The 22,400-nt window shown below is 36.1% G+C and overlaps 1 long non-coding RNA gene across 1 annotated transcript in view; it reads left to right on the plus strand.

The window, feature by feature from the left end:
• Positions 1–21,966, plus strand: part of LOC139038612 (uncharacterized) — a 219,256-nt gene extending 197,290 nt beyond the window's left edge. The window contains exon 3 of the long non-coding RNA XR_011491636.1: positions 21,919–21,966. This is a non-coding gene — a long non-coding RNA (uncharacterized lncRNA). The remainder of the gene's footprint in view (positions 1–21,918) is intronic.
• Positions 21,967–22,400: the final 434 nt, after the last annotated feature.

Genomic DNA, 22,400 nt, shown 5'->3' on the forward strand with positions numbered 1-22,400 from the left:
TACTTGACAGTGTAGCCCACTGTTGGGGTTGGGATATAATATCCTGAAAATATCGATTAAGTCTAATTATTCTGTTGTATCACTTAAGGTCTCTGTTGCCTTACTGATTGATTTTTCTGTCTGTAAGGTCTGTCCATTGATATGAGTGAAGTGTTAAAAGTCCCCTACTTTTACTGTATTCCTGTCAGTTTCTTCCTTTATGTCTGTTAGTATTTGTTTTATATTTTTGGTTGCTCCTTATTAAGTGCATATATGTTAATGAGTGTAAAATCCTCTTCTTGTACTGATCCGTTGATCACTATATAGTGTTGTGGTTCAGTCACTCAGTCATGTCCAACTAGTTGCGACTCCATGGACTGTAGCACACTGTGCTTCCCTGTCCTTCACCATCTCCTAGATCTTGCTCAAACTCATATCCGTTAAGTCAGTGATGCACAGAGTTCTTTTACTCACTTTTATTTAAAATTTATTTTTAGTTGGAGGATAATTGCTTTACAACGTTCTGTTGGCTTCTGCCATACAACAATGTGAATCAGCCACAAGTACACATATATCGCCTCCCTCCTGAACTGCCCACTCCTCTAGGTCATCAAAGAGCATCTGGCTGGGCAAAGACAGGGATCTTAAACCATATTTTGTAACTCTCAGTACTTGTAAGAGACAAAGTATTTATTAGATTATTGACTGTTTTTCTCTTCACTATGTAAAAAGTAGAAATCCCTTGGCCTTTTTTATTCAGTTCACGAATCTTTAACCATAAACTTGTAAACCACTAGAAGTAGTATAGTTGATTAAAAAAAAAAAAACTTGTTAAGCATTTAAAAAAATTATTCTTGACCCAGAATAAAACAGCTTTAATTGAAGAGTTGTCTTAATAAATAGTGTTATTCTGAAAGAAGTTTATAGGTTCTAAATGTAGTTGGAGGTAGGCAATTATCTGTGCATAGAAGCACTCTGTTGACCCTGGGTGCTGTTCTCATGAATCTAAAACAATTAGTAGCAGCCAGAGTTATCAGTTAAAAAACTGTGGTGTTCTCTTTGTTTCTGGAAGCATATAATCTTTCTAAATGCTATGATTGTCATTTAACAATAGTTTTATGAAAACAAACCTAAAAAGCTATGAGAAAATGTTTTGGCATTTCATTTAATGTTGCTCTTTTCTACTAAGATAAAACTAAACATATTATAATTATGTTATACATAAAACATAGCTATCCTAGATTATGTGTTGCATACAATAGAGAATAAATAGTATTTTTCATTTTAAATTAAGCACAATGCTCTAAGTTTTTGATGTGTCTTTGTGGTAGGTGAACATTTTTGTCATCATAGCTTTGGGAGCTCCACCAATTTCCTTTACAATTCCTTTATGCTATGATGAGAATAGCATCACAAATGAAAGATTTTTTGGTCAGGGAAATTTCATGGCATGTTAAAGATATTTGAAGAATGTGTGTGTGTGTATCTGTAGACTTTATTTGCATCTATTTACTTCCATTAACATTTTTAATTACTATAGGGTATGATGTTTTGTCAGCCATTCTTTTAATATTCTTGAGGAAAATGAAAACTACTGTAAAAACAAAGTATTCATTGAGACTTGATATATCCTGATTTTGATTTGTGCCATTTGTTTTGGGGGAAAGAAAACATAACTAGAAATGAATTCATATGAAATAAATTGTAATGTGTCAGGAATTGTGCTACAAGGATTGTTTAATGTTGAAGCAAGCTGTAAAGTATTTGAGCTTGTTGTATTTGAAAATGCAGAACATGTTTTGGAGAGGTTACTTTATGTAGTCAAAGCCACACAGTTACTAACTAGTACAGCCTGGAGTCCATGCACTTTCTGCCACACTATCAGGCCTTCACATGTGACTGGAGACATGAAACTGAAGTTGAGTGCAATGTGACCAGGCAAGATTTTTTGTGTTCAAACTTGACTTTGAAGGGTGGATAAAGTGAGCTAAAGAAATAAGCATTTGGAACTGAGGAAGAAAGTCAGCAAATACACAGATTGAGGGGACTGCAGAGCAGGGGGAGATGTTTGAGTAGAAGATATACAGGGCAGTTGGGGTAAAGTGATACCAAGTTGTAAAGAGTGCTGAAACTGAGTTAAGGCAGATTTCTGTAACCAGGCAGAATGGTTCACTTATAATATGTGTATTATAGAGCCAAGGTTGTTTGCATCAGAGAAATAACATGATGGAAGTGACATTATAGACTGAGGAAGGAGGACTGAAATAAAAAGGATGGAATTAGATGAGTTAATATGTTTTTAGCATTCATAAAACTGATATTAAGGATTCTTTTGAATTTAATGTTTTATTTCTGAGCATATCTACAGTCTCAACACAAATACATAATATACATTTATATGTATATTTTTGATGATAATCAAATATTTATTGAGCACACATTATGCATCAGGCACTATTTTAAGATACAGCAACAACAAAAAATAGAGTCCCAGTCTTCCAAAAACATATTGAAATGGATAATTCACACAATCAGTTTGGTTCAGTTCAGCTGCTCAGTCATGTCTAACTCTCTGCAACCCCGTGGACTGCAGCACGCCAGGCTTCCCTGTCCATCACCAACTCTTGGAGCTTGCTCAAACTCATGTCCATCGAGTTGGTGATGCCATCCAACCATCTCATCCTCTGAGATGAGATTAATTCATACAATAAACAAATACAAAAGATGTCAAAAGTTTTATGAAGAAAATTAATTTAGATTTATGTAAATTTATTATAGTTTCCATAGATCAAGAATCTGTGCCCTGTTTTTCTGCTTTCTCAGTTCGGTGTCTCACACAGCTATGACCAAGGGGTGAACTGGGCATGAATTCATATCTGAGCTTCAGGGTCATCTTCCAAGCTCACTCCAGTTTTGACAGAATTCACTTCTCTGCAACTCTAAGATCTCATGACAGCTTGTTTCTTCAAGACTAACAGGTGTTTCTCTTTGATCTGCAGATTCCCTTTTAATAAGCCCATCTGATTAGATTAGGCCAATTTAGGATGACTTCCTGTTTGATTCTCTGGTGGCTCAGAAAGTAAAGAATCTGACTGCAATTCTGACAGTAAATCTGACAGTAAAGAATCTGACTGACCCAGGAGACTGGGTTCAATTCATGGATCAGGAAGATCCCCTGGAGAAGAGAATGGCTACCCACTCCAGTATTCTTGCCTGGAGAATTCCATGGACAGAGAAGCCTGGTGGGCTACGGTCCATGGGGTCACAAAGAATTGGACAAGGGTGAGCAACAAACACTAACATAAATTCAACTGATTGGAGACCTTAGTTACATCCGTAAAATCTGCTTATCTTTGCCATGTTATATTGGTTAGAAGCAAGCTGCAGTTTTCTGCCCACACATAGGAGAGGGGATTACATAAAGGACCAGTTCATTTCAGTTACTCAGTTGTGTTCGACTCTGTGACCCCATGGACTGCAGCACCCTAGGTCTCCCTGTCCATCACCAACTCAGAGTTTACTCAAACTCATGTCCATTGAGTCAGTAATGTCATCCAACCATCTCATCCTCTGTCATCCCCTTCTGCTACCGCCTTCAATCTTTCCCAGCATCAGGGTCTTTTCCAATGAGTTAGTTCTTTGCATCAGGTTGCCATAGTATTAGAGTGTCAGCTTCAGCATCAGTCCTTCCAATGAATATTCAGGGCTGATATCCTTTAGGATTGACTGGTTTGATCTCCTTGAAATCCAAGGGACTCTCAAGAGTCTTCTCCAATACCACAGTTCAAAAGCATCACTTCAGTGTTCAGCTTTCTTTATGGTCCAACTCTCATATCCATACATGACTACTAGAAAAACCATAGCTTTGACTAGACGGACCTTTCTTGGTAAAGTAATGTCTCTGCTTTTTAACATGCTATCTATGTTCATCATATCTTCTAGGGGAGTGTGAATAACTGGGGCCATCTTAGAATCCCAACTACCACACAGTATGACTATAGCTTAGAGGTAATTTAAGAGATAAAAAATAATAATCTGTTTATATTTTAATTTTGCATATTATAACCAGCAAGATAGTGATAATATCTCCATAAATATTTAGTAATAAAAAGGAGACTTTTGTGACCATTCTCTTATTAAGGTAATTTTAATATAATCTATAGAAGTAGTCTTCAAACACTTGACCTAATTCAGAATTGGAGCTTTGAGAGAGTCCCTCTATAAATGTGGACATACTTGAATACTTTCATGATGTGAAGAATGAGAAATATTAAAAGATTTCCCATCATTTGGACTTTTGTGATATTCTAGCATTGATCCTTGTCAGTCAGGATTACTTATGCCCCACTTGTGTTTTCGATTGTGTAATACGAAAGTGTCTAATGCTATGAAACAATATTTTCCTGAAATTAATATTGTTTTATTTCGATCTTTTAGTAAATGTAAAAATAAGAGAAATGATAGCATCACACTGGATTTCACTGAAAACTATTAATAATTTACTTAAACATTAAACAGTGTTTAATCTTTCCATACTTGAATAATATTTTATTTTGAAATATTTATTCCTTAGAGTTTACCAATTTATGTGCCTAGATAAATATATTCAAGTTAATATCCAAAAATTTAAAATGTAGTTGTTTTCAGGGTAAACTTAATTGTATTAAATTTTTAATATTGTTATTAACTGAGTCTACTCAGTAAATAATGAGTCCAATCTACAAATTATAACTTAAGCTTCTATTTTGCCTTTTTATATCCAGTATAAGCTATAGTATAAATTCTTTATATGAGACAAAATGGAAGTTACATCATTTAATTCTCCTTTAACTTGGAAATTTCCTGAATAGGGGCAAAGGATGAGGATATTGACCAGAGAAACGGCCATTGGTTGTAACATTGCCCACTATTCAAGCACTGTCATAAAGTAAATACCAACTAAAAGGTTATACATAATTAGAAATATAACCTTTCCTCAGTTAAACCAGAACTTCTTCCTGTGCCAAGTCCTCAGTATGCTCATATTATTGTGATTGGAATGGTTATAAGCGGTTGAACATTCTCTGTTCATCAAGGATTCCTTTTCTCACCTAAAATTTACAAGATTTTAAAAGTTGTATTGATCTAAAAGCACTTTCTTTGCAGCCCATGTTGCTTTCTCTGTAAGTGTTACTGCCCACTAATTGTTCTTGAATTGATAGCCATTACAAGTAACTCCCACTGTGGTCAATTATCAGCCAGTATAATTTAGAACAGTGGGGACTATCTGTTAATATGATTCTTTGCTCAACTCAAAAATATGAAGGCTTTAAGGATGACATCTAATACATGTGAATTTCATTTTGTAGGCAAAAAAAAAAAAAAGCCCAATTTAAATTCCAGCAATTTGTGAGGTCCATCATACTAGGAAGGACAAGTGCATCAAAGCATTTAGTATGCAGAAAGAGACAACATATTTTATTATACTTTGTCAAGGCAATGCAGTCTAGTAGATGCTTTTCCTAGAGCTTTCTGGCACCCTACAGAGTCATGACATTATTTAGTGTGATATGAAGCATGCACAAAGGGCTACTAAAAAATCCCTGACCTCACAGACTTGCTCTCATAATATATAGAATCATGAGTTAAACCTTGGTAATTCTTGTTAAAATTGAAGTATAATTTCAGCAAAGGGTAGCAAGTCATACCTTAAGGCAATTTATGTCAAACTATTTGTCAGATTATGATAGTGGATGCCTGTGAGGCAAAAAGAGGGGTTTTTCTCTCTTCGTAGAAAAGATACTGGGTGTTGATACTGGGTGTTCATTGGAAGGACTGATGTTGAAGCTGAAACTCCAATACTTTGGCCACCTGATGCGAAGAGGTGACTCATTTGAAAAGACCCTGATGCTGAGAAAAATTGAGGGCAGGAGGAGAAGGAGACAACAGAGAATGAGATGGTTGGTTGGCATCACCGATTCAATGGACATGGGTTTGGGTGAACTCTGGGAGTTGGTGATAGACAGGGAGGCCTGGCGTGCTGCAGTTCATGGGGTCGCAATGAGTCGGTCACAACTGAGTGACTGAACTGAATAAACCATAAATATTTGTGTAAAAAAAAAAAAGAAAAGATATGTCAGCCCCGTCTTTACTCATTTTCCACCTTCCCCCTTTTGCTTACCTATGGAGAAGGGCATGGCAACCCACTCCAATATTCTTGCCTGGAGAATCCCATTGACAGAGGAGCCTGGCGGGCTACAGTCCATGGGGTCACAGAGTCGGACACGACTGAGCAACTAACACTCCACACACTACCATTGCATATGACAGTAATTGTGTATAACACAGAAAATTGAGTATAACCTATGGCTAGCATATGAATCACCTCATTATTCCTCAAGAAGAGAGGATCAGGAAGAAACCTGCATAGGCCCTAGAAGTGTAGGCCATTTGAGTAGATATTCCAGTGTCTTAGAATCCAGAGCATCACCTAAACTAGGTAAAAGGCTCAATGTGGGCACATCCCATTGACCCCACTGACTCCTCATCCAGTGGAGAGAAGCTTGGTCAGAGTAAGGTGAAAACTTGAAACTCTGAAGACAGGGTCCAGGACAGGGGTCCTGTTTTCCTAAGTCTACAATAGAACTATACCCCTTGTTGATTTTTTTTTATAATGTTCTGCTGATTTATGCAAATTTCCTGATTTATTTTTTACTAAGAAGTATATTTTAACAGCAAGTATTTTTCCTTCTTCAATATAAATTATTTTCTTACCAATGTTATATTTATATGTGATAACTGTATATATACAGCATCAACACAATATTTTCTAAGTGTATATATTTTAAAATTAAACCTATGAGTTTCACATGATAGCAGTATATACCTTTTGATGAGTATTTCATAAAAAAAATATATTTTAAGTCTGTTCACAGTATTCAGAAACTAATGCTCAAATCATAATGAGATTAATTGAGCAAATATAACTCCAAGTATTACTTAGTAGTTGTGGTTGTTTGTCAATAGAGTAATACTTAATTTTTGTTATTTTAGTGGTTGTTTGAAAATACTTATATTTAATTTCTTGAAATTTCTTCAATATACTATTATGATTCTAAGTTCTTTTGATTTCATTTTGAATTTAACTTTCATTAACCTAAATTTTGCTCACTTTTGGATTTACCTAAATGTCTAGAAATATTATTAGTTCTTTCTTGCTGTATAATTGGCTTGATAATTTTAGATTTTTATAGCTAAATCTAGAGACTTCAGTACTGAGATAAATTAGGTTGGTGGAAAGGGAAGCTTAATCATACATAAGATGAGGAACCTAATTCCATGATGGTTTTCAATTTATTTGACATTAAAAGATAAGGATGTCTGGATATGAAATGCCATCAATAATATTTTTTATAACCCAAGATGAAAATTAATTTTACATAAAGGAAATATAATGGCTTAATTTTAAGAGAAGATCAAAGGAAGTTTATGTTTATTATAAGTCCCAGTAGTTTACCTAGATGAAAATAATTCATTAACCCAAAAGGCACAAAAACTCCTCAGCACAGGAAAAGTATTCCCAGATAGGAAGACATATACCTTCTCATATTACAGAACATGGTAACTCTGCACCACCCCATGTTAACACAATTAATTGTGGAGCAAGATTCTCAGTTGTGTCAAAAGGTAAGACTTGCAAAGGAAAGGTAAGGTTGCAATAGAAAGGTCAATGATCTACCTTCTCTACTAAAGAAGGAGTATAACTAATTCTCTCTTGACTTAAAAAGAGAGAATATTTCCTAAAACTTTTTCAACATTCTTGGGAGATAAGCAATTTCAAACGGTATCTCATACACCCCTATTTTTGTCAATCAGATTGAGCCTCCAATGGTAATAGTAGCATCAAAATACAAAAAAGGTCTACTGACATCAAAGCAATGTGTGAGGTTTGACCTTATTTAAATTGATACAGTATGGCTTTTAAAATATGAAAGCATTCCTTAAACTATAGATTACTATTTAAGTCCAAATTTTGTTCTGATTTATCCCCCTCAGGGAAATTCTGATAAAATTAATTGTGTACTTCTATGAGTCATGAAAAAAAGTCTCATTGTTAATAATTTTGTTGTTGAGAAATAGCATATAGTATCATGAAATAGCCTATTAGAAAGCATTTTTTAAATTATTATTATTTTTGCAATAGAATGGGTTGGGAATCAAGATATGTGAGATTACATTTCAACTCTTTCAATAATTAGTTGTATAACATTTACCTTTTATACCTGGTCTCTTCATGCATTAAACTGTTAAAACCTAGTACTATCTAGTCCTCTTTCAGCTCTAATATTCTGTGATGATTATTTGCAAGATAAGGAAAGACTTCCCTTTTAATTAAACTATGTATATTTGTGATGTTTTACATAGATTTTGCCTGTATTAATTAATATTTATAATAAACTTAAAAGATATGTTTTCCAAAATATCCCATCAATAGTAATCTTCTTAACCTAAGTGCTCTTTGTGGATTGTACTTAGGGGAGTACATATGGCTTGGTAGATAATAGACTCAATACATTTTTGTTGAATGAATGAACTCTACAGTTCATAAATCTTTATGTATTTTATCTGTTTTAATCATTTGGGAGAAAATCCTGTTGAACTGTATCCATTCACTTAGGCAGTACATTCCTTAAGGTGTCAGGGTATAGTTTGCTTGCTCTGTCAAAGAGGAAAATGTTTGGGCTTTCCTAGGGTGTTTTCCAGTGAGGAAGTTGCTAGGGAGCAAGCAGCAGTCAGAAATGCTTGAAAGACCCTAAGTCACCAAGACAAAAGATAGAGCCCAATATGGAGCATAAGTTGTTCTTCCCAGCTTATTGGAATACAAAATCAAGATATGTATTTTAAACAAAATTATTAAATGGTGGGAGGTGCATTTTTGTTTTATGACTTCTATCTTAGACAGCAGGTAGAAATGGTAATTTCTTTCATCAGCTTAAAAGATTCTTGTGTTTGGTAGCCTTATATACTGATGTATATGACTATAATGGAATGTCTATTCTGGGTTTTTGTATTCTGGCAGTATAAACTGAAACCATATATAAACTATTGTTTTTTTTTGTTGTTGTTGTTCAAGTACTTATTGAGACATTAGTTCTGATAGACTTACTGTCTATTGATTCCACTTCTCACATCCTTCTCTAGGAAACTTGTCTAATTCAGGGACATTTTAGAAAACAGGACATAGGATGGATAGGATCAAGAATTTGGTTTCAGTATAATGAAAATCATGAACTTTTATTCATTTCTGAGACATATTGAGAAATTTAGGTAATTTTGAAAATATTAGAGAGATCTAGGTCTCCTAGATCCGTTGTAGAGTGAACTTGAACATCAAAGTTTATCTTCAAACTTATCTAGCTACCTCCATGTTGCATGTAAGCCATGCTGGCCCCTTGAGTCCTAAACAGATACATGGTTTCTGAATATTGAGAATCTGGAGCCCTAGGCATTACCTTGAAGTTAAAAGTTCTTGATTACAATTGTTTTTTTAGGAAATGTCAAAAATGTTAAGTAATCACTTTCCTTTTTTTTTTTTCTGTTTTGCTTACATGAAAAAATGGAAAAGATATTTCTTAAGATGCTCTTTTCATCCCTTTCTTTAATGAGGTAGTGTATAAAAATTACCAAAAAGCTGAAAAAAAAAGGGGGGGGAATACATTCAAAATCCATTTACAGGTAAATCCATACATGTGGGATGAGATGTCTTCAGCGACCTGGATCTCAAACACAAAAATAAAGCAAATCCACCCATAAATCTTCAAAATGACAAGTCTATCTTCAATCCTAAGACAACATGCAGGCAAAAAGTTTGAAATCAGAACATAAATGAGAAAGTGTCCAGGAGATTGTTGTCAAAATATGAATATTAATGTTGTTATTGTTCTTCAGTCACTCAGTTGTGTCTGACTCTTTGAGACCCCATGGACTGCAGCGCACCAGGCTTCCTGTCCTTAATCATCTCCTGGAACATGCTCAAACTCACGTCCATTGTCAGTGATGCCATCCAACCATCTTGCCCTCTGTCATCCCCTTCTCCTCCTGCCTTCAATCTTTCCCAGCATCAGGGTCTTTTCCAATGAACCAGTTCTTTCCATCAGGTGGCCAAAATATTGGAGCTTCAGTTTCAGCATCAACCCCTCCAATGAATACTCAGGGTTAATTTCCTTTAGGATTGACTGGTTTGAACTCCTTGCTGTACAAGGGACTCTCAAGAGTCTTCTCTAAAATCACAGTTCAAAAGCATCAATTCTTTGATGCTCAGCTTCCTTTATGGTCCAACTGTCACATCCACACAAGACTACTGGAAAAACCACAGCTTTGACTAGATGGACCTTTGTTGACAAAGTAGTATCTCTGCTTTATAATACGCTGTCTAGGCTTGTCATAGCTTTTTTCCCAAGGCATAAGCATCTTTTAATTTTGTGACTGCAGTCACCATCTGCAGTGATTTCACAGCCCAAAAAAAGAAAGTCTGTCACGGTTTCCATTGTTTCCCCATCTATTTGCCATGAGGTGATGGGACTGGATGCCATGATCTTAGTTTTCTGAATGTTGAGTTTTAAGCCAGCATTTTCACTCTCCTCTTTCACCTTCAAGAGGCTCTTTAGTTCCTCTTTGCTTTCTGCCATAAGGGTAGTGTCATCTGTATATCTGAGGATACTGATCTTTCTCCCAGCAATCTTGGTGCCAGCTTGTGCTTCATCCAGCCTGGCATTTTGCATGATGTACTCCACATGTAAGTTAAATAAACAAGATGGTAATACACAGCCTTGACATACTCCTTCCCCAATTTGGAACCAGTTAATTTTCCATATCCATTTCTTACTGTTGCTTCTTGATCTGTACACAGGTTTCTCAGGAGGCAGGTAAGCTGTTCTGGTATTCTCATCTCTTTGAGAATCTTCAACAGTTTGTTGTGATCCACAAAGTAAAAGGCTTTAACATACTCAGTGAAGCAGAAGTATAAGTTTTTATGGAATTTTCTTGATTTATCTATGATTCAATAAATGTTGGCAATTTGATCTCTGGTTCCTCTGCCTTTTCTAAATCCAGCTTGAACATCTGGGAGTTCTCAGTTCATGTACTTTTGAAGTCTAGCTTGGAGAATTTTGAGCATTAATTTGCTAGCATATGAAATGAGTGCAATTGTGCAGTAGTTTGAACATTCTTTGGCATTGTCCTTCTTTGGGAGTGGAATGAAAACTGACCTTTACCAGTCCTATGCCACAGCAAAGTTTTCCAAGTTTGCTGGTATATTGAGTGCAGCACTTTCACAACATCATCTTTTAGGATTTGAAATAGCTCAACTGGAATTCCATCACCTCCACTAGCTTTCTTCATAGTGATGCTTCCTAAGGCCCACTTGACTTTGCACTCCAGGATGTCTGGCTGTAGGTGAGTGATCACACCATTGTGGTTATCTGGGTCATTAAGATCTTTTTTGTATAGTTCTTCTGTGTATTCTTGCCACCTCTTCTTAATATCTTCTGCTTCTGTTAGGTCCGTACCATTTCTGTCCTTTATCGACCCCATTTTTGCATGAAATGTTCTCTTGGTATCTCTAATTTTCTTGAAGAGATCTCTAGACTTTCCCATTCTACTCTTTTCCTCTATTTCTTTGCATTGATCACTTAGGAAAGCTTTCTTATCTCTCCTTGTTATTCTTTAGAACTCTGCATTCAGATGGATATATTTTTCCTTTTCTTCTTTGCCTTTCAGTTTTCTTCTTTTCTCAGCTTTTGTAAGACCTCTTTAGATAACCATTTTGCCTTTTTACATATCTTTTTCTTGGAGAAGGTTTTGATCACCGCCTCCTGTAAAATCTTACAATCCTCTATCCATATTTCTTTGGCAGTCTGTCTATCAGATCTAATACCTTGAATATATTTGTCATTTCCACTGTATAACTGTATGGGATTTGATTTAGGTTATATCTGAATAGTCTAGTGGTTTTCCCTACTTTCTTCAATTTAAGTCTGCATTTGGCAATAAGGAGTTCATGATGTGAGCCACACTCAGCTCCCAGTCTTGTTTTTGCTGACTGTATAAAGCTTCTCCATCTTCAGCTACAAATATACAATCAATCTTTTTTTCTTTAATCAATCTTATTTTGTTATTGACTATCTGTTGTGTAGAGTTGCCTCTTGCATTGTTGGGTAGGATCTTTTCTATGACTAGTGTGTTCTCTTGGCAAAACTCTTCTAGCCTTTGCCCTACTTCATTTTGTACTCCAAGGCCAAACTTGTCTTTACTCCCAGTATCTCTTGACTTCCTACTTTTGCATTCCAGTTCCCTATGATGAAAAGTGAAAGTGAAAGTCACTCAGTGTTGTCCAATGCTTTGAGGCCCCATGGACTGTAGTCCATGGAATTCTCTAATCCAGAATATTGGAGTGGGTTCCCAATTCCAACCCAGGGATCAAATCCCAGGTCTCCCGAGTTGCAGGCAGATTATTTACCAACTGAGCCACAAGGGAAAAGGATATCTTTTTTTGGTGTTTGTTCTAGGAGGTCTGGTAGGTCTTTATAGACCTGTTCAACTTCTGCTTCTTCATCATTAGTAGTTGGGGCATAGACTTAGATTACTCTGATGTTGAATTGTTTGACTTGGAAATGAGCAGAGCTCATTTTGTCATTCTTGAGATTTCACCCAAGTACTGCAGTTTGGATTCTTTTGTTGTCTATGAGGGCTACTCCATTTTTTCTAAGGGATTCTTGCCCACAGTAGAGGATATAATGGTCAGCTGAATTAAATTTACCCATTGCTGTCCATCTGAGTTCACTGATTCCTAAAATGTTGGTGTTCACTCTTGCCATCTCCTATTTGACCACTTCCAATTTGCCTTGATTCATGGGCCTAACAGTCCAGGTTCCTATGCAATATTGTTCTTTACAGAATTGAAGTTTACTTTGATCATGAGACACTCCACACTTTGGCATTGTTTTTGCTTTGACTCAGGTTCTTCATTCCTCTGGAGCTATTTCTCTCCTCTTTCCAGCAGCATATCGTCACCTACCAATCTGGGGAATTCATCTTTCAGTGTCACATCTTTTTGCCTTTTCATACTGTTCATGGTGTTCTCCAGACAAGAATACTGAAGTGGTTTGCCATTCCCTTCTCCAGTGTACCATGTTTTGCCAGAACTCTCCACCATGACCCATCCATCTAGGGTGGCTCTATGTGGCATGGCTCATAGTTTCACTGAGTTAGACAAGGCTGTGATCCATGTGATCATTGTGATTAGTTTCCTATGATTGTGATTTTCACTCTGTTGGGGCCCTGATGGATGAGGTTAGGACTTGAGGAAGCTTCCTGATGGGAGGGACTGGCTGTGGGGAAAACTAGGTCTAGCTCTAGTAAGCAAGGCCATGCTCAGTAAATTTTTAATTCAATTGTCTGCTGGTGGGTGGGGCTGTGTTTTCTTCCTGTAGTTTGGCCTGAGGCCCAACTATGGTAGGGGTAATGGAGGTAATGGTGAGCTCCTTCTAAAGGACTATGCCAGCATGCGGCAGCTCCCAGGGCTATTGTTGTCAGTGTCTCTGGCCCTGGAACAGACCACTGTCGGCCCATGCCTCTGCCAGTGGCTCCTGCACTCTCACAGGCCAGTTTGGGTCAGTCTCTTGTGCGGTCACTGCTCCTTTCTCTTGGGTCCTAGTGTGCACAAGGTTTAGGTTTTGTTGTGCCCCCCAAGAGTCTGTTTCCCCAGTCCTGTGGAAGTAGAATATTGGGCTTACTAAATAAACAAAGCCTAGGTAATCTTTTTATTTCATCTAATAAGTATCTAATAAAATACTCTAAGGAAATGGTGATTGCCTTCCTCTCAGACAAATATGGCCTACAAGTACAGAATGAAGCAGGGCAAAGGCTAATAGAGTTTTGCCAAGAGAACACACTGGTCATAGCAAACACTCTCTTCCAACAACACAAAAGAAGACTCTACACATGGACATCACCAGATGGTCAACACCGAAATCAGATTGATTATATTCTTTGCAGCCAAAGATGGAAAAGCTCTATAGAGTCAGCAAAAACAAGACTGGGAGCTGACTGTGGCTCAGATCATGAGCTCCTTATTGCCAAATTCAGATTTAAATTGAAGAAAGTAGGGAAAACCACTAGACTATTCAGGTATGACCTAATTCAAATACCTTATGATAATACAGTAGAAGTGAGAAATAGATTTAAGGGGCTAGATTTGATAGACAGAGTGCCTGATGAACTATGGACGGAGGTTCATGACACTGGACAGGAGACAGGGATCAAGACCATCGCCAAGAAAAAAAAAATGCAAAAAAACAAAATGGCTGTCTAAGGAGGCCTTACACATAGCTGTGAAGAGAAGTGAAAAGCAAAGGAAAAAAGGAAAGATATTCCCATTTGAATGCAGAGTTCCAAAGAATAACAAGGAGAGATAAGAAAGCCTTCCTCAGTGATCAAAGCAAATAAATAGAAGAAAACAATAGAATGGAAAGACTAGAGATTTCTTCAAGAAAATTGGAGATATGAAGGGAACATTTCATGCAAAGATGGGCTCAATAAAGGACAGAAATGGTATGGACCTAACAGAAGCATAAGATATTAAGAAGAAGTGGCAAGAATAAATAGAACGGTACAAAAAAGATCTTCACAACCCAGATAACCAAGATGGTGTGATCACTCACCTACAGCCAGACCTCCTGGAATGTGAAGTCAATTGGGCCTTAGGAAGTGTCACTACAAACAAAGCTAGTGGAGGTGATGAGCTAGTTCAAATCCTAAAAGATGATGCTATGAAAGTCCTGCACTCAATATGCCAGTAAATTTGGAAAAGTCAGCAGTGGCCATGGGACTGGAAAAGCTCATTTTTCATTCCAATCCCTAAGAAAGGCAATGCCAAACAATGCTCAAACTACCACACAGTTGCACTCATCTCAAACACTAGTGAGATAATGCTCAAAATTCTCCAAGCCAGGCTTCAACAATACATGAACCATGAACTTCCAGATGTTCAAGCTCGATTTAGAAAAGGCAGAGGAACCAGAGATCAAATTGCCAAAATCTGCTGGATCATTGAAAAAGCAAGAGAGTTCCAGACTCTTTGAGTAGGCCAAAGCCTTTGACTGTGTGGATCACAATAAACCGTGGTAAATTCTGAAAGAGATGAGAATACCAGACCACCTGACCTGTCTCTTGAGAAATCTGTATGCAGGCCAGTAAGCAACAGTCAGAATTGGATATGGGACAACAGACTGCTTCCAAATTGGGAAAGAAGTATGTCAAGGCTGTATATTGTCACCATGCTTATTTAACTTACATGCAGAATACAATATGAGAAATGCTGAGCTGGATGGAGCATAGCCGGAATCACGATTCCAGGGAGAAATATCAATAACATCAGATATACAGATGACACCACCCTTATGGCAGAAAGTGAAGAACCAAAGAGCCTCTTGATGAAAATGAAAGAGGAGAGTGAAAAAGTTTTCTTAAAGCTCAACTTTCAGAAAACTAAGATCATGGCATCTGGTCCCATCACTTCATGGCAAACAGATGGGGAAACAGTGGCAGACTTTATTTTTTGGGGCTCCAAAATCACTGCAGATGGTGACTGCAGGCATGAAATTAAAAGACGCTTACTCCTTGGAAGGAAAGTTATGACCAACCTAGATAGCATATTAAAAAGCAGAGACATTACTTTGCCAACAAAGGTCCATCTAGTCAAAGCTATGGTTTTTCCAGTAATCAACTATGGATGTGAGAGTTAGAGTATAAAGAAAGCTGAGTGCCAAAGAATAGATGCTTTTGAACTGTGGTGTTGGAGAAGACTACTGAAAGTCCCTCGGACAGCAAGGAGATCCAACCTATCCGAAAGGAAAACAGTCCTAAATATTCATTGAAAGGACTGATGTTAAAGCTGAAACTCCAATACTTTGGCCACTTGATTTGAAGAGCTCACTCATTTGAAAAGACCCTGCTGTGGGAAAGATTGAAGGTGGGAGGAGAAGGGGATGACAGGATGAGACGGATGGATGGCATCACCACACAATGGACATGAGTTTGAATAAACGGAGTTGGTGATGGACAGGGAGGCCTGGTGTGCTGTAGTCCATGGGGTCACAAAGAGTTGGACATGACTGAGTGACTGAACTGTACTGAACTTCCTCTCAGTAACAAACAGAAAGCTAAAAGTTTAAATTGCAACAAAAAGAATTTGTGTAAGTCATAACAATTAGTTTTTTCTAACTTGTATTATAAAGTATTGGGAAGATTAAGCAAGAGTAATTTTTGAAATTTCTAGCTTTTTGCTAGAAGAAAAACTGTAATTCATCTCTTGGTTTTAAGGAAGAGTTGAGACTGGTAAACTTTTTGAGATTTGTAATCTGTAATTATAGCCATGTCTATGTAAATTATTTTTTATGCTTTTTCATAAAATTTCAAGACCAAGATTTAGCAACTGTTCATTTGCTTTAGTAGACTCACTGGTTACTAATAATTTTTAGAGTTTCTTTTATATTTTATTCTGCTGTCACTTTTCAGGATAAAATATATGGCAAGTATGGAAGATGGAATATGGAAGAAAATGTGTCTGTTCCAGGAAAACATTTAACATTCTCTGTGTTGGCACATGCCTTTAGAGAATAATTTAGATTTTTTTCATTTTAACAGATAAGGAGAGAGGGCTTAACTTGCAGCAAAACATACATATATATATATATATATGGGTTAGACTTAAAATGCCTTTTAGTTCCTACTTTGCTACCCAAACATAAACCCATTACAAGGTATTCCCTCCCACCAATATCTTCACTTTGTTTTCTAAATACCCCAGAGAAATAAAAATACAAATAATTTAAACTATTGAAAACATAAAATTTAACTGTACATGAAATAAGCTACAAAAATATACCAAATATGCTGTGATTCCATTAACATTCAGTGGAAACATGAACTAAAAACTTTGGAAAAGTTTCACTAGCTTATGTACTTGCCCCATCACTATTTTAGTAACAGTATATCATACTGAAAGAAGAGGATTGGCAAAGTAAAACGCGATATTGAAAGCTTTTGAGGAGAATATTATTTGCTCCCTTATGGTGTGTGTATGCATTAGAGATAAAAGGGGAAGGAGGCAGAGGTATGATAAATAAATTTCTCAGTTATTTGTTTACCTTGAGCCTAGGGGAAACTATGTGGTATGGATAATGGAACAAACACTATAAGTCATTTCTACCAACTAGGCCGGTGGAAACTGCATGCAGCTATATAATAGCCCTTATTAGAAGGGATTACATTGAAATGAAAAGTCAGAAAATGTGAAGTAGCAATAGAAGATTGATTATTCATAGCTCCCTTAGACATTTGTAGCAAACAGTTGGGAAACTCAGAGATAGGAAACAAATGAAGAATCAAATAGAAAAGATAGAGTGCTTTTAAACAAATTCTGTCTTAAAGAAAGAAAGAAAGTGAAGTCACTCAGTCATGTCTGACTCTTTGCGACCCCATGGACTGTAACCTACCAGGATCCTCAGTCCATTGGATTGTCCAAGCAAGAATACTGGAGTGTGTTGCCATTTCCTTCTCCAAGGGATCTTCCCGACCCAGGGATCAAACCCTGGTCTCCCACATTGTAGGCAGACACTTTACCATCTGAGCTACCAGGGAAGCCCAAACAAATAAATAAGAAGCTGAGGATATACTGGATAGAATAGGGACTGGGTATTGCATTTATGGACTTTATTTCAAAAGTGAGGTTTAATTCAATGGATGCAGTGACTATCTTGAAAGAAGAGTGGAAAGTAAGCCTGCAATGGATGTGAGGTTGCCATGTTCTATCCTGTTTATGCAGCTAAAAGAGCAATTTTGCCCTAAAGTTGGAATAATTTTTATAGCTTTCAGTGAATCCTTATACATAAAATATGTGAAAATATAAAAGCAAAATGGGAGTTACAGGAAGGTCATCTTGAAAAGAAAGCATAATGAGACTCACACATTGCTTGCAAGTTGACATCACTGCCCTAACAAAGTTTGATTTCAAGTTACTTTATCTTGCCCTTGGATGACCTGTTCAGCAGGCAGTCAAGAAAAAAAAATTACAGTGGGCACAAATTAGCTTTCTTTTCCTTTCCACTAAAAAGGTCATTATAGTATATATTCCACTATTAAAAGTAAATTAAACCATTATGAATTATTAAAGTAGTATGAGGTTGAAACATAAAAGTATAAAAATGGGACTTAGTACTAGCAGATAGCTCTCACCTTAAAAAGCAGCCCTTAGTTCTGCATTTTCCTTCTTTGTGGTTGCACTTGTTTATCTTTTCCTGAGAGAATAAACTCATTGGGTTTAATATACATTAAAGAGTTGTTTGTGTGCTCTTAAATGGGTAGAAATTTTCAATATGATCACTCAACCAGCATTTGTGGTCTCTTAAATTTCTTTATTTGGCACTATTATTATGGAAAGGCATTCAACTAGGCTTCAATTATAGATTTACAAAGCAAATCAGAAACTCTATCCTAAGCACATTTAGAAGTAGCCATAATTAAAGTCTTCCTATGGTAACAGTCATTGGGAGTATACTTTAATTATTGTTATCCTGAGGAAAAGGCAGCCTTTAATATAACTATGGGATTCTGGGAAGGCTTAGGAGCAGGGCTGGTGTTGTAACTGATTTACAAAAGATGAGTTGAATGTAGATAGTGGAAAAATTAAAAATAAGCCAAGAGTAATCTTATGAGCAAATATTGAGAAATAAGAAAATTCATAGACTAGGTTAATTTTCTTGGTTCAAGAAATATTTACTTTCTTGATCTCATGCACAAGGAATGGTTAGAAGTTGGAAATTTGTAATTCAAGGTACATTTCAGATATTCAGCTGGTACACACTGATACAGATGTCCTGGGTGTTAAATTATTGAAATGCTGTGATTTCATTTGATAAATAGTCACAGCCCTAGCCCTGCAAATATGCCATTCTACTCTGTCCAACCTGAGACCTTTTTTGAGATTCTGTGTACCCCTCAGAATTGAATAGTGAAGGCAAAAACTTGCCTGGCATAGCAGAGGATCTCAGAGAGCCTGGTTCAGATTAAAGATGTTTAGGATCAATTTTTATCAGCTAGTAAATTTACCATAGCAGTTGTTATATATATTGAGTTTACCCTTGCATATATAGAATGGACAATATATCTGAAAAGAAAGATCAAAAGCATATTGTGAAAAGCCTTGACTATGGAGCTCAAAATTCAGGGTAAGTTTATTTATTGTTTATGAGAAGTAGGTGAAATGATCAAATATTGTAATTATTACTTTTTTCTAAAAGTGTCTCTAATGTCAAAATAGTGCACGGATTTGATATTTGATGTAAGTGTTCAGACTGGCTAGAGGAAAATTATGTATATAATAGACCAAGTGAAATCACATGAATACTATCTCACATTTGAAATCTATTCTTGTTCCTTTTGTATCTAAATTATATTATTTCTAATTCTTTTAAGTAGAACTTCTTTTCACATTACTTATAAATTTATCTAAAACATGGGGATATCAAATTTCCCTTATGGAAAGATAGCTGGGAAGAGTGGGTTTAAGGTCAACAAATTTAAGTCAGCATGTCCAAGGGCTTCCCAGGTAGTGCTAGTGGTAAAGAATTCGCCTGCCAATGCAGGAGCCTTAAGAGATGCAAGTTCTGTCCCTGGGTCCGGGAGACCCCTTGGAGGAGGGCGTGGCAACCCACTCCAGTTTTCTTGCCTGACGAATTCCATGGACAGAGGAGCCTGGCGAGCTCCAAAGGGTCGTGAAAAGTCGGACACGACTGAAACGACTTAGCACGCATGCTCGCACCATGTCTAAGTTCATTTGTACTCTCTAGGGTTATAGAAGGACCAAAACAGAAACCTGTCTTTTCCTTTACTAACAGATCCATGTCCAGTAGCCAAGATTTTACCAGCTAAAATTCTGAGGTCCATCCTTTCTAAAGATTCCCCCCATTTCTAAAATTTAGTGCTTCTTGAAGAATTACTTTTTACAGCTCACGAACTACAGTAAGCTAAGACAGCATTAACTTCATTTGATTGCTTTACTTCATATTACTATACCCTCTATTGCCCACAATTAAGCTACATTACTTGAAATTATAATTCACTTTGTGATTATACCTTTGCAGACACAGTTCTTACTCCCTTCTTTCAAAGGCCATCTGGGAGTTATTTGCCTGCCTTCAGCAACTACCTGCAACTATTAGAACAGTGATCAGCTTTGCTTTAAGCCAGTGGATTGACAAGCCTTTGGAGAATAACTCCTGCCCAGTCTATTTCATACTTATTATGTCTTCCGAGTTAGGCTGATTAAGGAGCTGACTCTGCCATCTGTGAGATGAACAAATCTCAGAGTGATGCTGTGTTGACACTTTGAAAGTATAATGCATGCGGCAAAGGAGCACTGCCAGGGTAATTTTGGCTAGCCAGCTGGATTCCCAGATCCTTCACAAGATAGTAACAACTTGTGATACTGTGTCAGTGAATTTAACTAAGTCTATGGTCTTATATGTCTAGGAACAGGATTTTATCATTGTACCCCGATGCCAAGTACCTTGATGAATACTTCTTGGTGAACAAGGCATTAGCCTCTTGAATGATATTCTTGAGAAGTATTTTGGTCAGGCCAGTGGTTTTCAAGCTGTATTCCATGAAACTCTAGAACTTCACTGTCCAATATGACAGCTTCCAGTCTTACATAAATAATGAACAATTAAAACGTGGCTAGTGCAATTATGCAACAGAATTTTAAATTTTATATAAAGTTTTAATTTTGTTTGAATTTTAATATGTATTAATTTAAAAGTTAAAAAATGGATAGTCAATTAAGTTTGAAAAACATGTTTAGAACAACAGTGGGTTTGTAAATATATATTCTCAACTCCAATTTTTCTGAAATCTTTGTACAGATCACATATTTCCATTAAATGAAGCATTTGAACTGAGATGAACAGGAAGTAAATAAATGTACACTAGTTTCTTCACCAGTGTAATTTTCTGTTGTCAGAAACAAATAAATGATTAATAAATTTATGAATATTTTTAAAAATGCACATTAAATTTGAAGGCTTACTAGAAAAAGAATGTAAAATATATCATTAATTTTTATGTTAATGATATAGTAAAATTGTTTTTCATTTATTAAATGATTTCATTTATTTCATCATTTCATTTTTCATTTATTTACAGTTCATTCATAAAATATTTCATTTATATAAAATAAAATATAGTTATAAAATTAATTTCAACTCTAACTTTACTTTAAGAAGGTGGTTCCTAGGAGATTTAAAATAACACGTTTAGCTCACATTATGGTTTCACTGGACAGAGCTGTTTAGAATATGGGGTGTGTGCAGACACCAGGTCCACATTGCCATCCTTCCCGTATCAGACTTCCCTTAATCAAGTGTGTCTCTTCTCTTATCCATTTGTATGTTTTACAGTTGAGCTTTCATCAGTTTAATCCAAAGAAAGCACTGTTTTTGAAAATAATGTTTAGAAACCTCATTTTAGACCAGAATAAGGTTTAATAAAATAGTATGATGCTGTTTGATTTTTGTTTTCTTCAGTTTGAATATGATATGCCTCGATATAGATTTTTTTATATTTATCATGCTTGGTACTTTCTGGGTGCATAGTCTATCTAAGTTTAGAAAAGTTTTGTCCATTCTTCAATTTGTCTAATACTTCAGTTATTTTTTTTAACTCTGTCTTCTCTTTCTGGTATTCCAGCCATGTGTATGTTACATATTTTATTATTTTCCCACAGTCCTTGAATGGTCTGTTTTGTTTTTGTCATTGTCTTTCTGTTTACATTTTAGTTTGGGAAATTTCTTATTGACTTATCTTCAAGATCAGATCACTGATTCTTCTGTATATTGTTTTCAGATTTCACCATAGCATCACCCTGAGATTTGTTATATATTCACTCTTTAGGTATGTGTATCATTTTATTGCATTCCAGTTAACAGATATTATGTCTCCTTTCATAGATGCTAATTAAATTAAATCTTATTTGACTACCTTTTTCCTCATATAGTGGAACTTAAGGAAAGCTAATATTCATATCTCTATATTTTAACAAATCATAAACTATGACTTGGTGCTGTTGGAATTACAAAGAAGGATCAAATAGAATTTAAGCCCCAGTGAAGCTTATCATGTATATAGAGAAATGAAGCTAATCTTCTGAAAAAAGATTAGCTACTGATGAAATTTGGAGAGTAAAGACTGGCTTCTAAAGACACTTCAGTGTAAGAAATGGTGTACTTCAGAGTCTAGATAAGCATGCAGTTCATGTGACCAGGATTTTCTAAAACTTTATTGATTTGTTAAATTATTTAGGATTTAAAAAATTAACTCATCATTGA

The sequence above is a fragment of the Odocoileus virginianus genome, chromosome 16 (genome assembly GCF_023699985.2).
Source record: "Odocoileus virginianus isolate 20LAN1187 ecotype Illinois chromosome 16, Ovbor_1.2, whole genome shotgun sequence".
Classification (NCBI taxonomy): domain Eukaryota; kingdom Metazoa; phylum Chordata; class Mammalia; order Artiodactyla; family Cervidae; genus Odocoileus; species Odocoileus virginianus.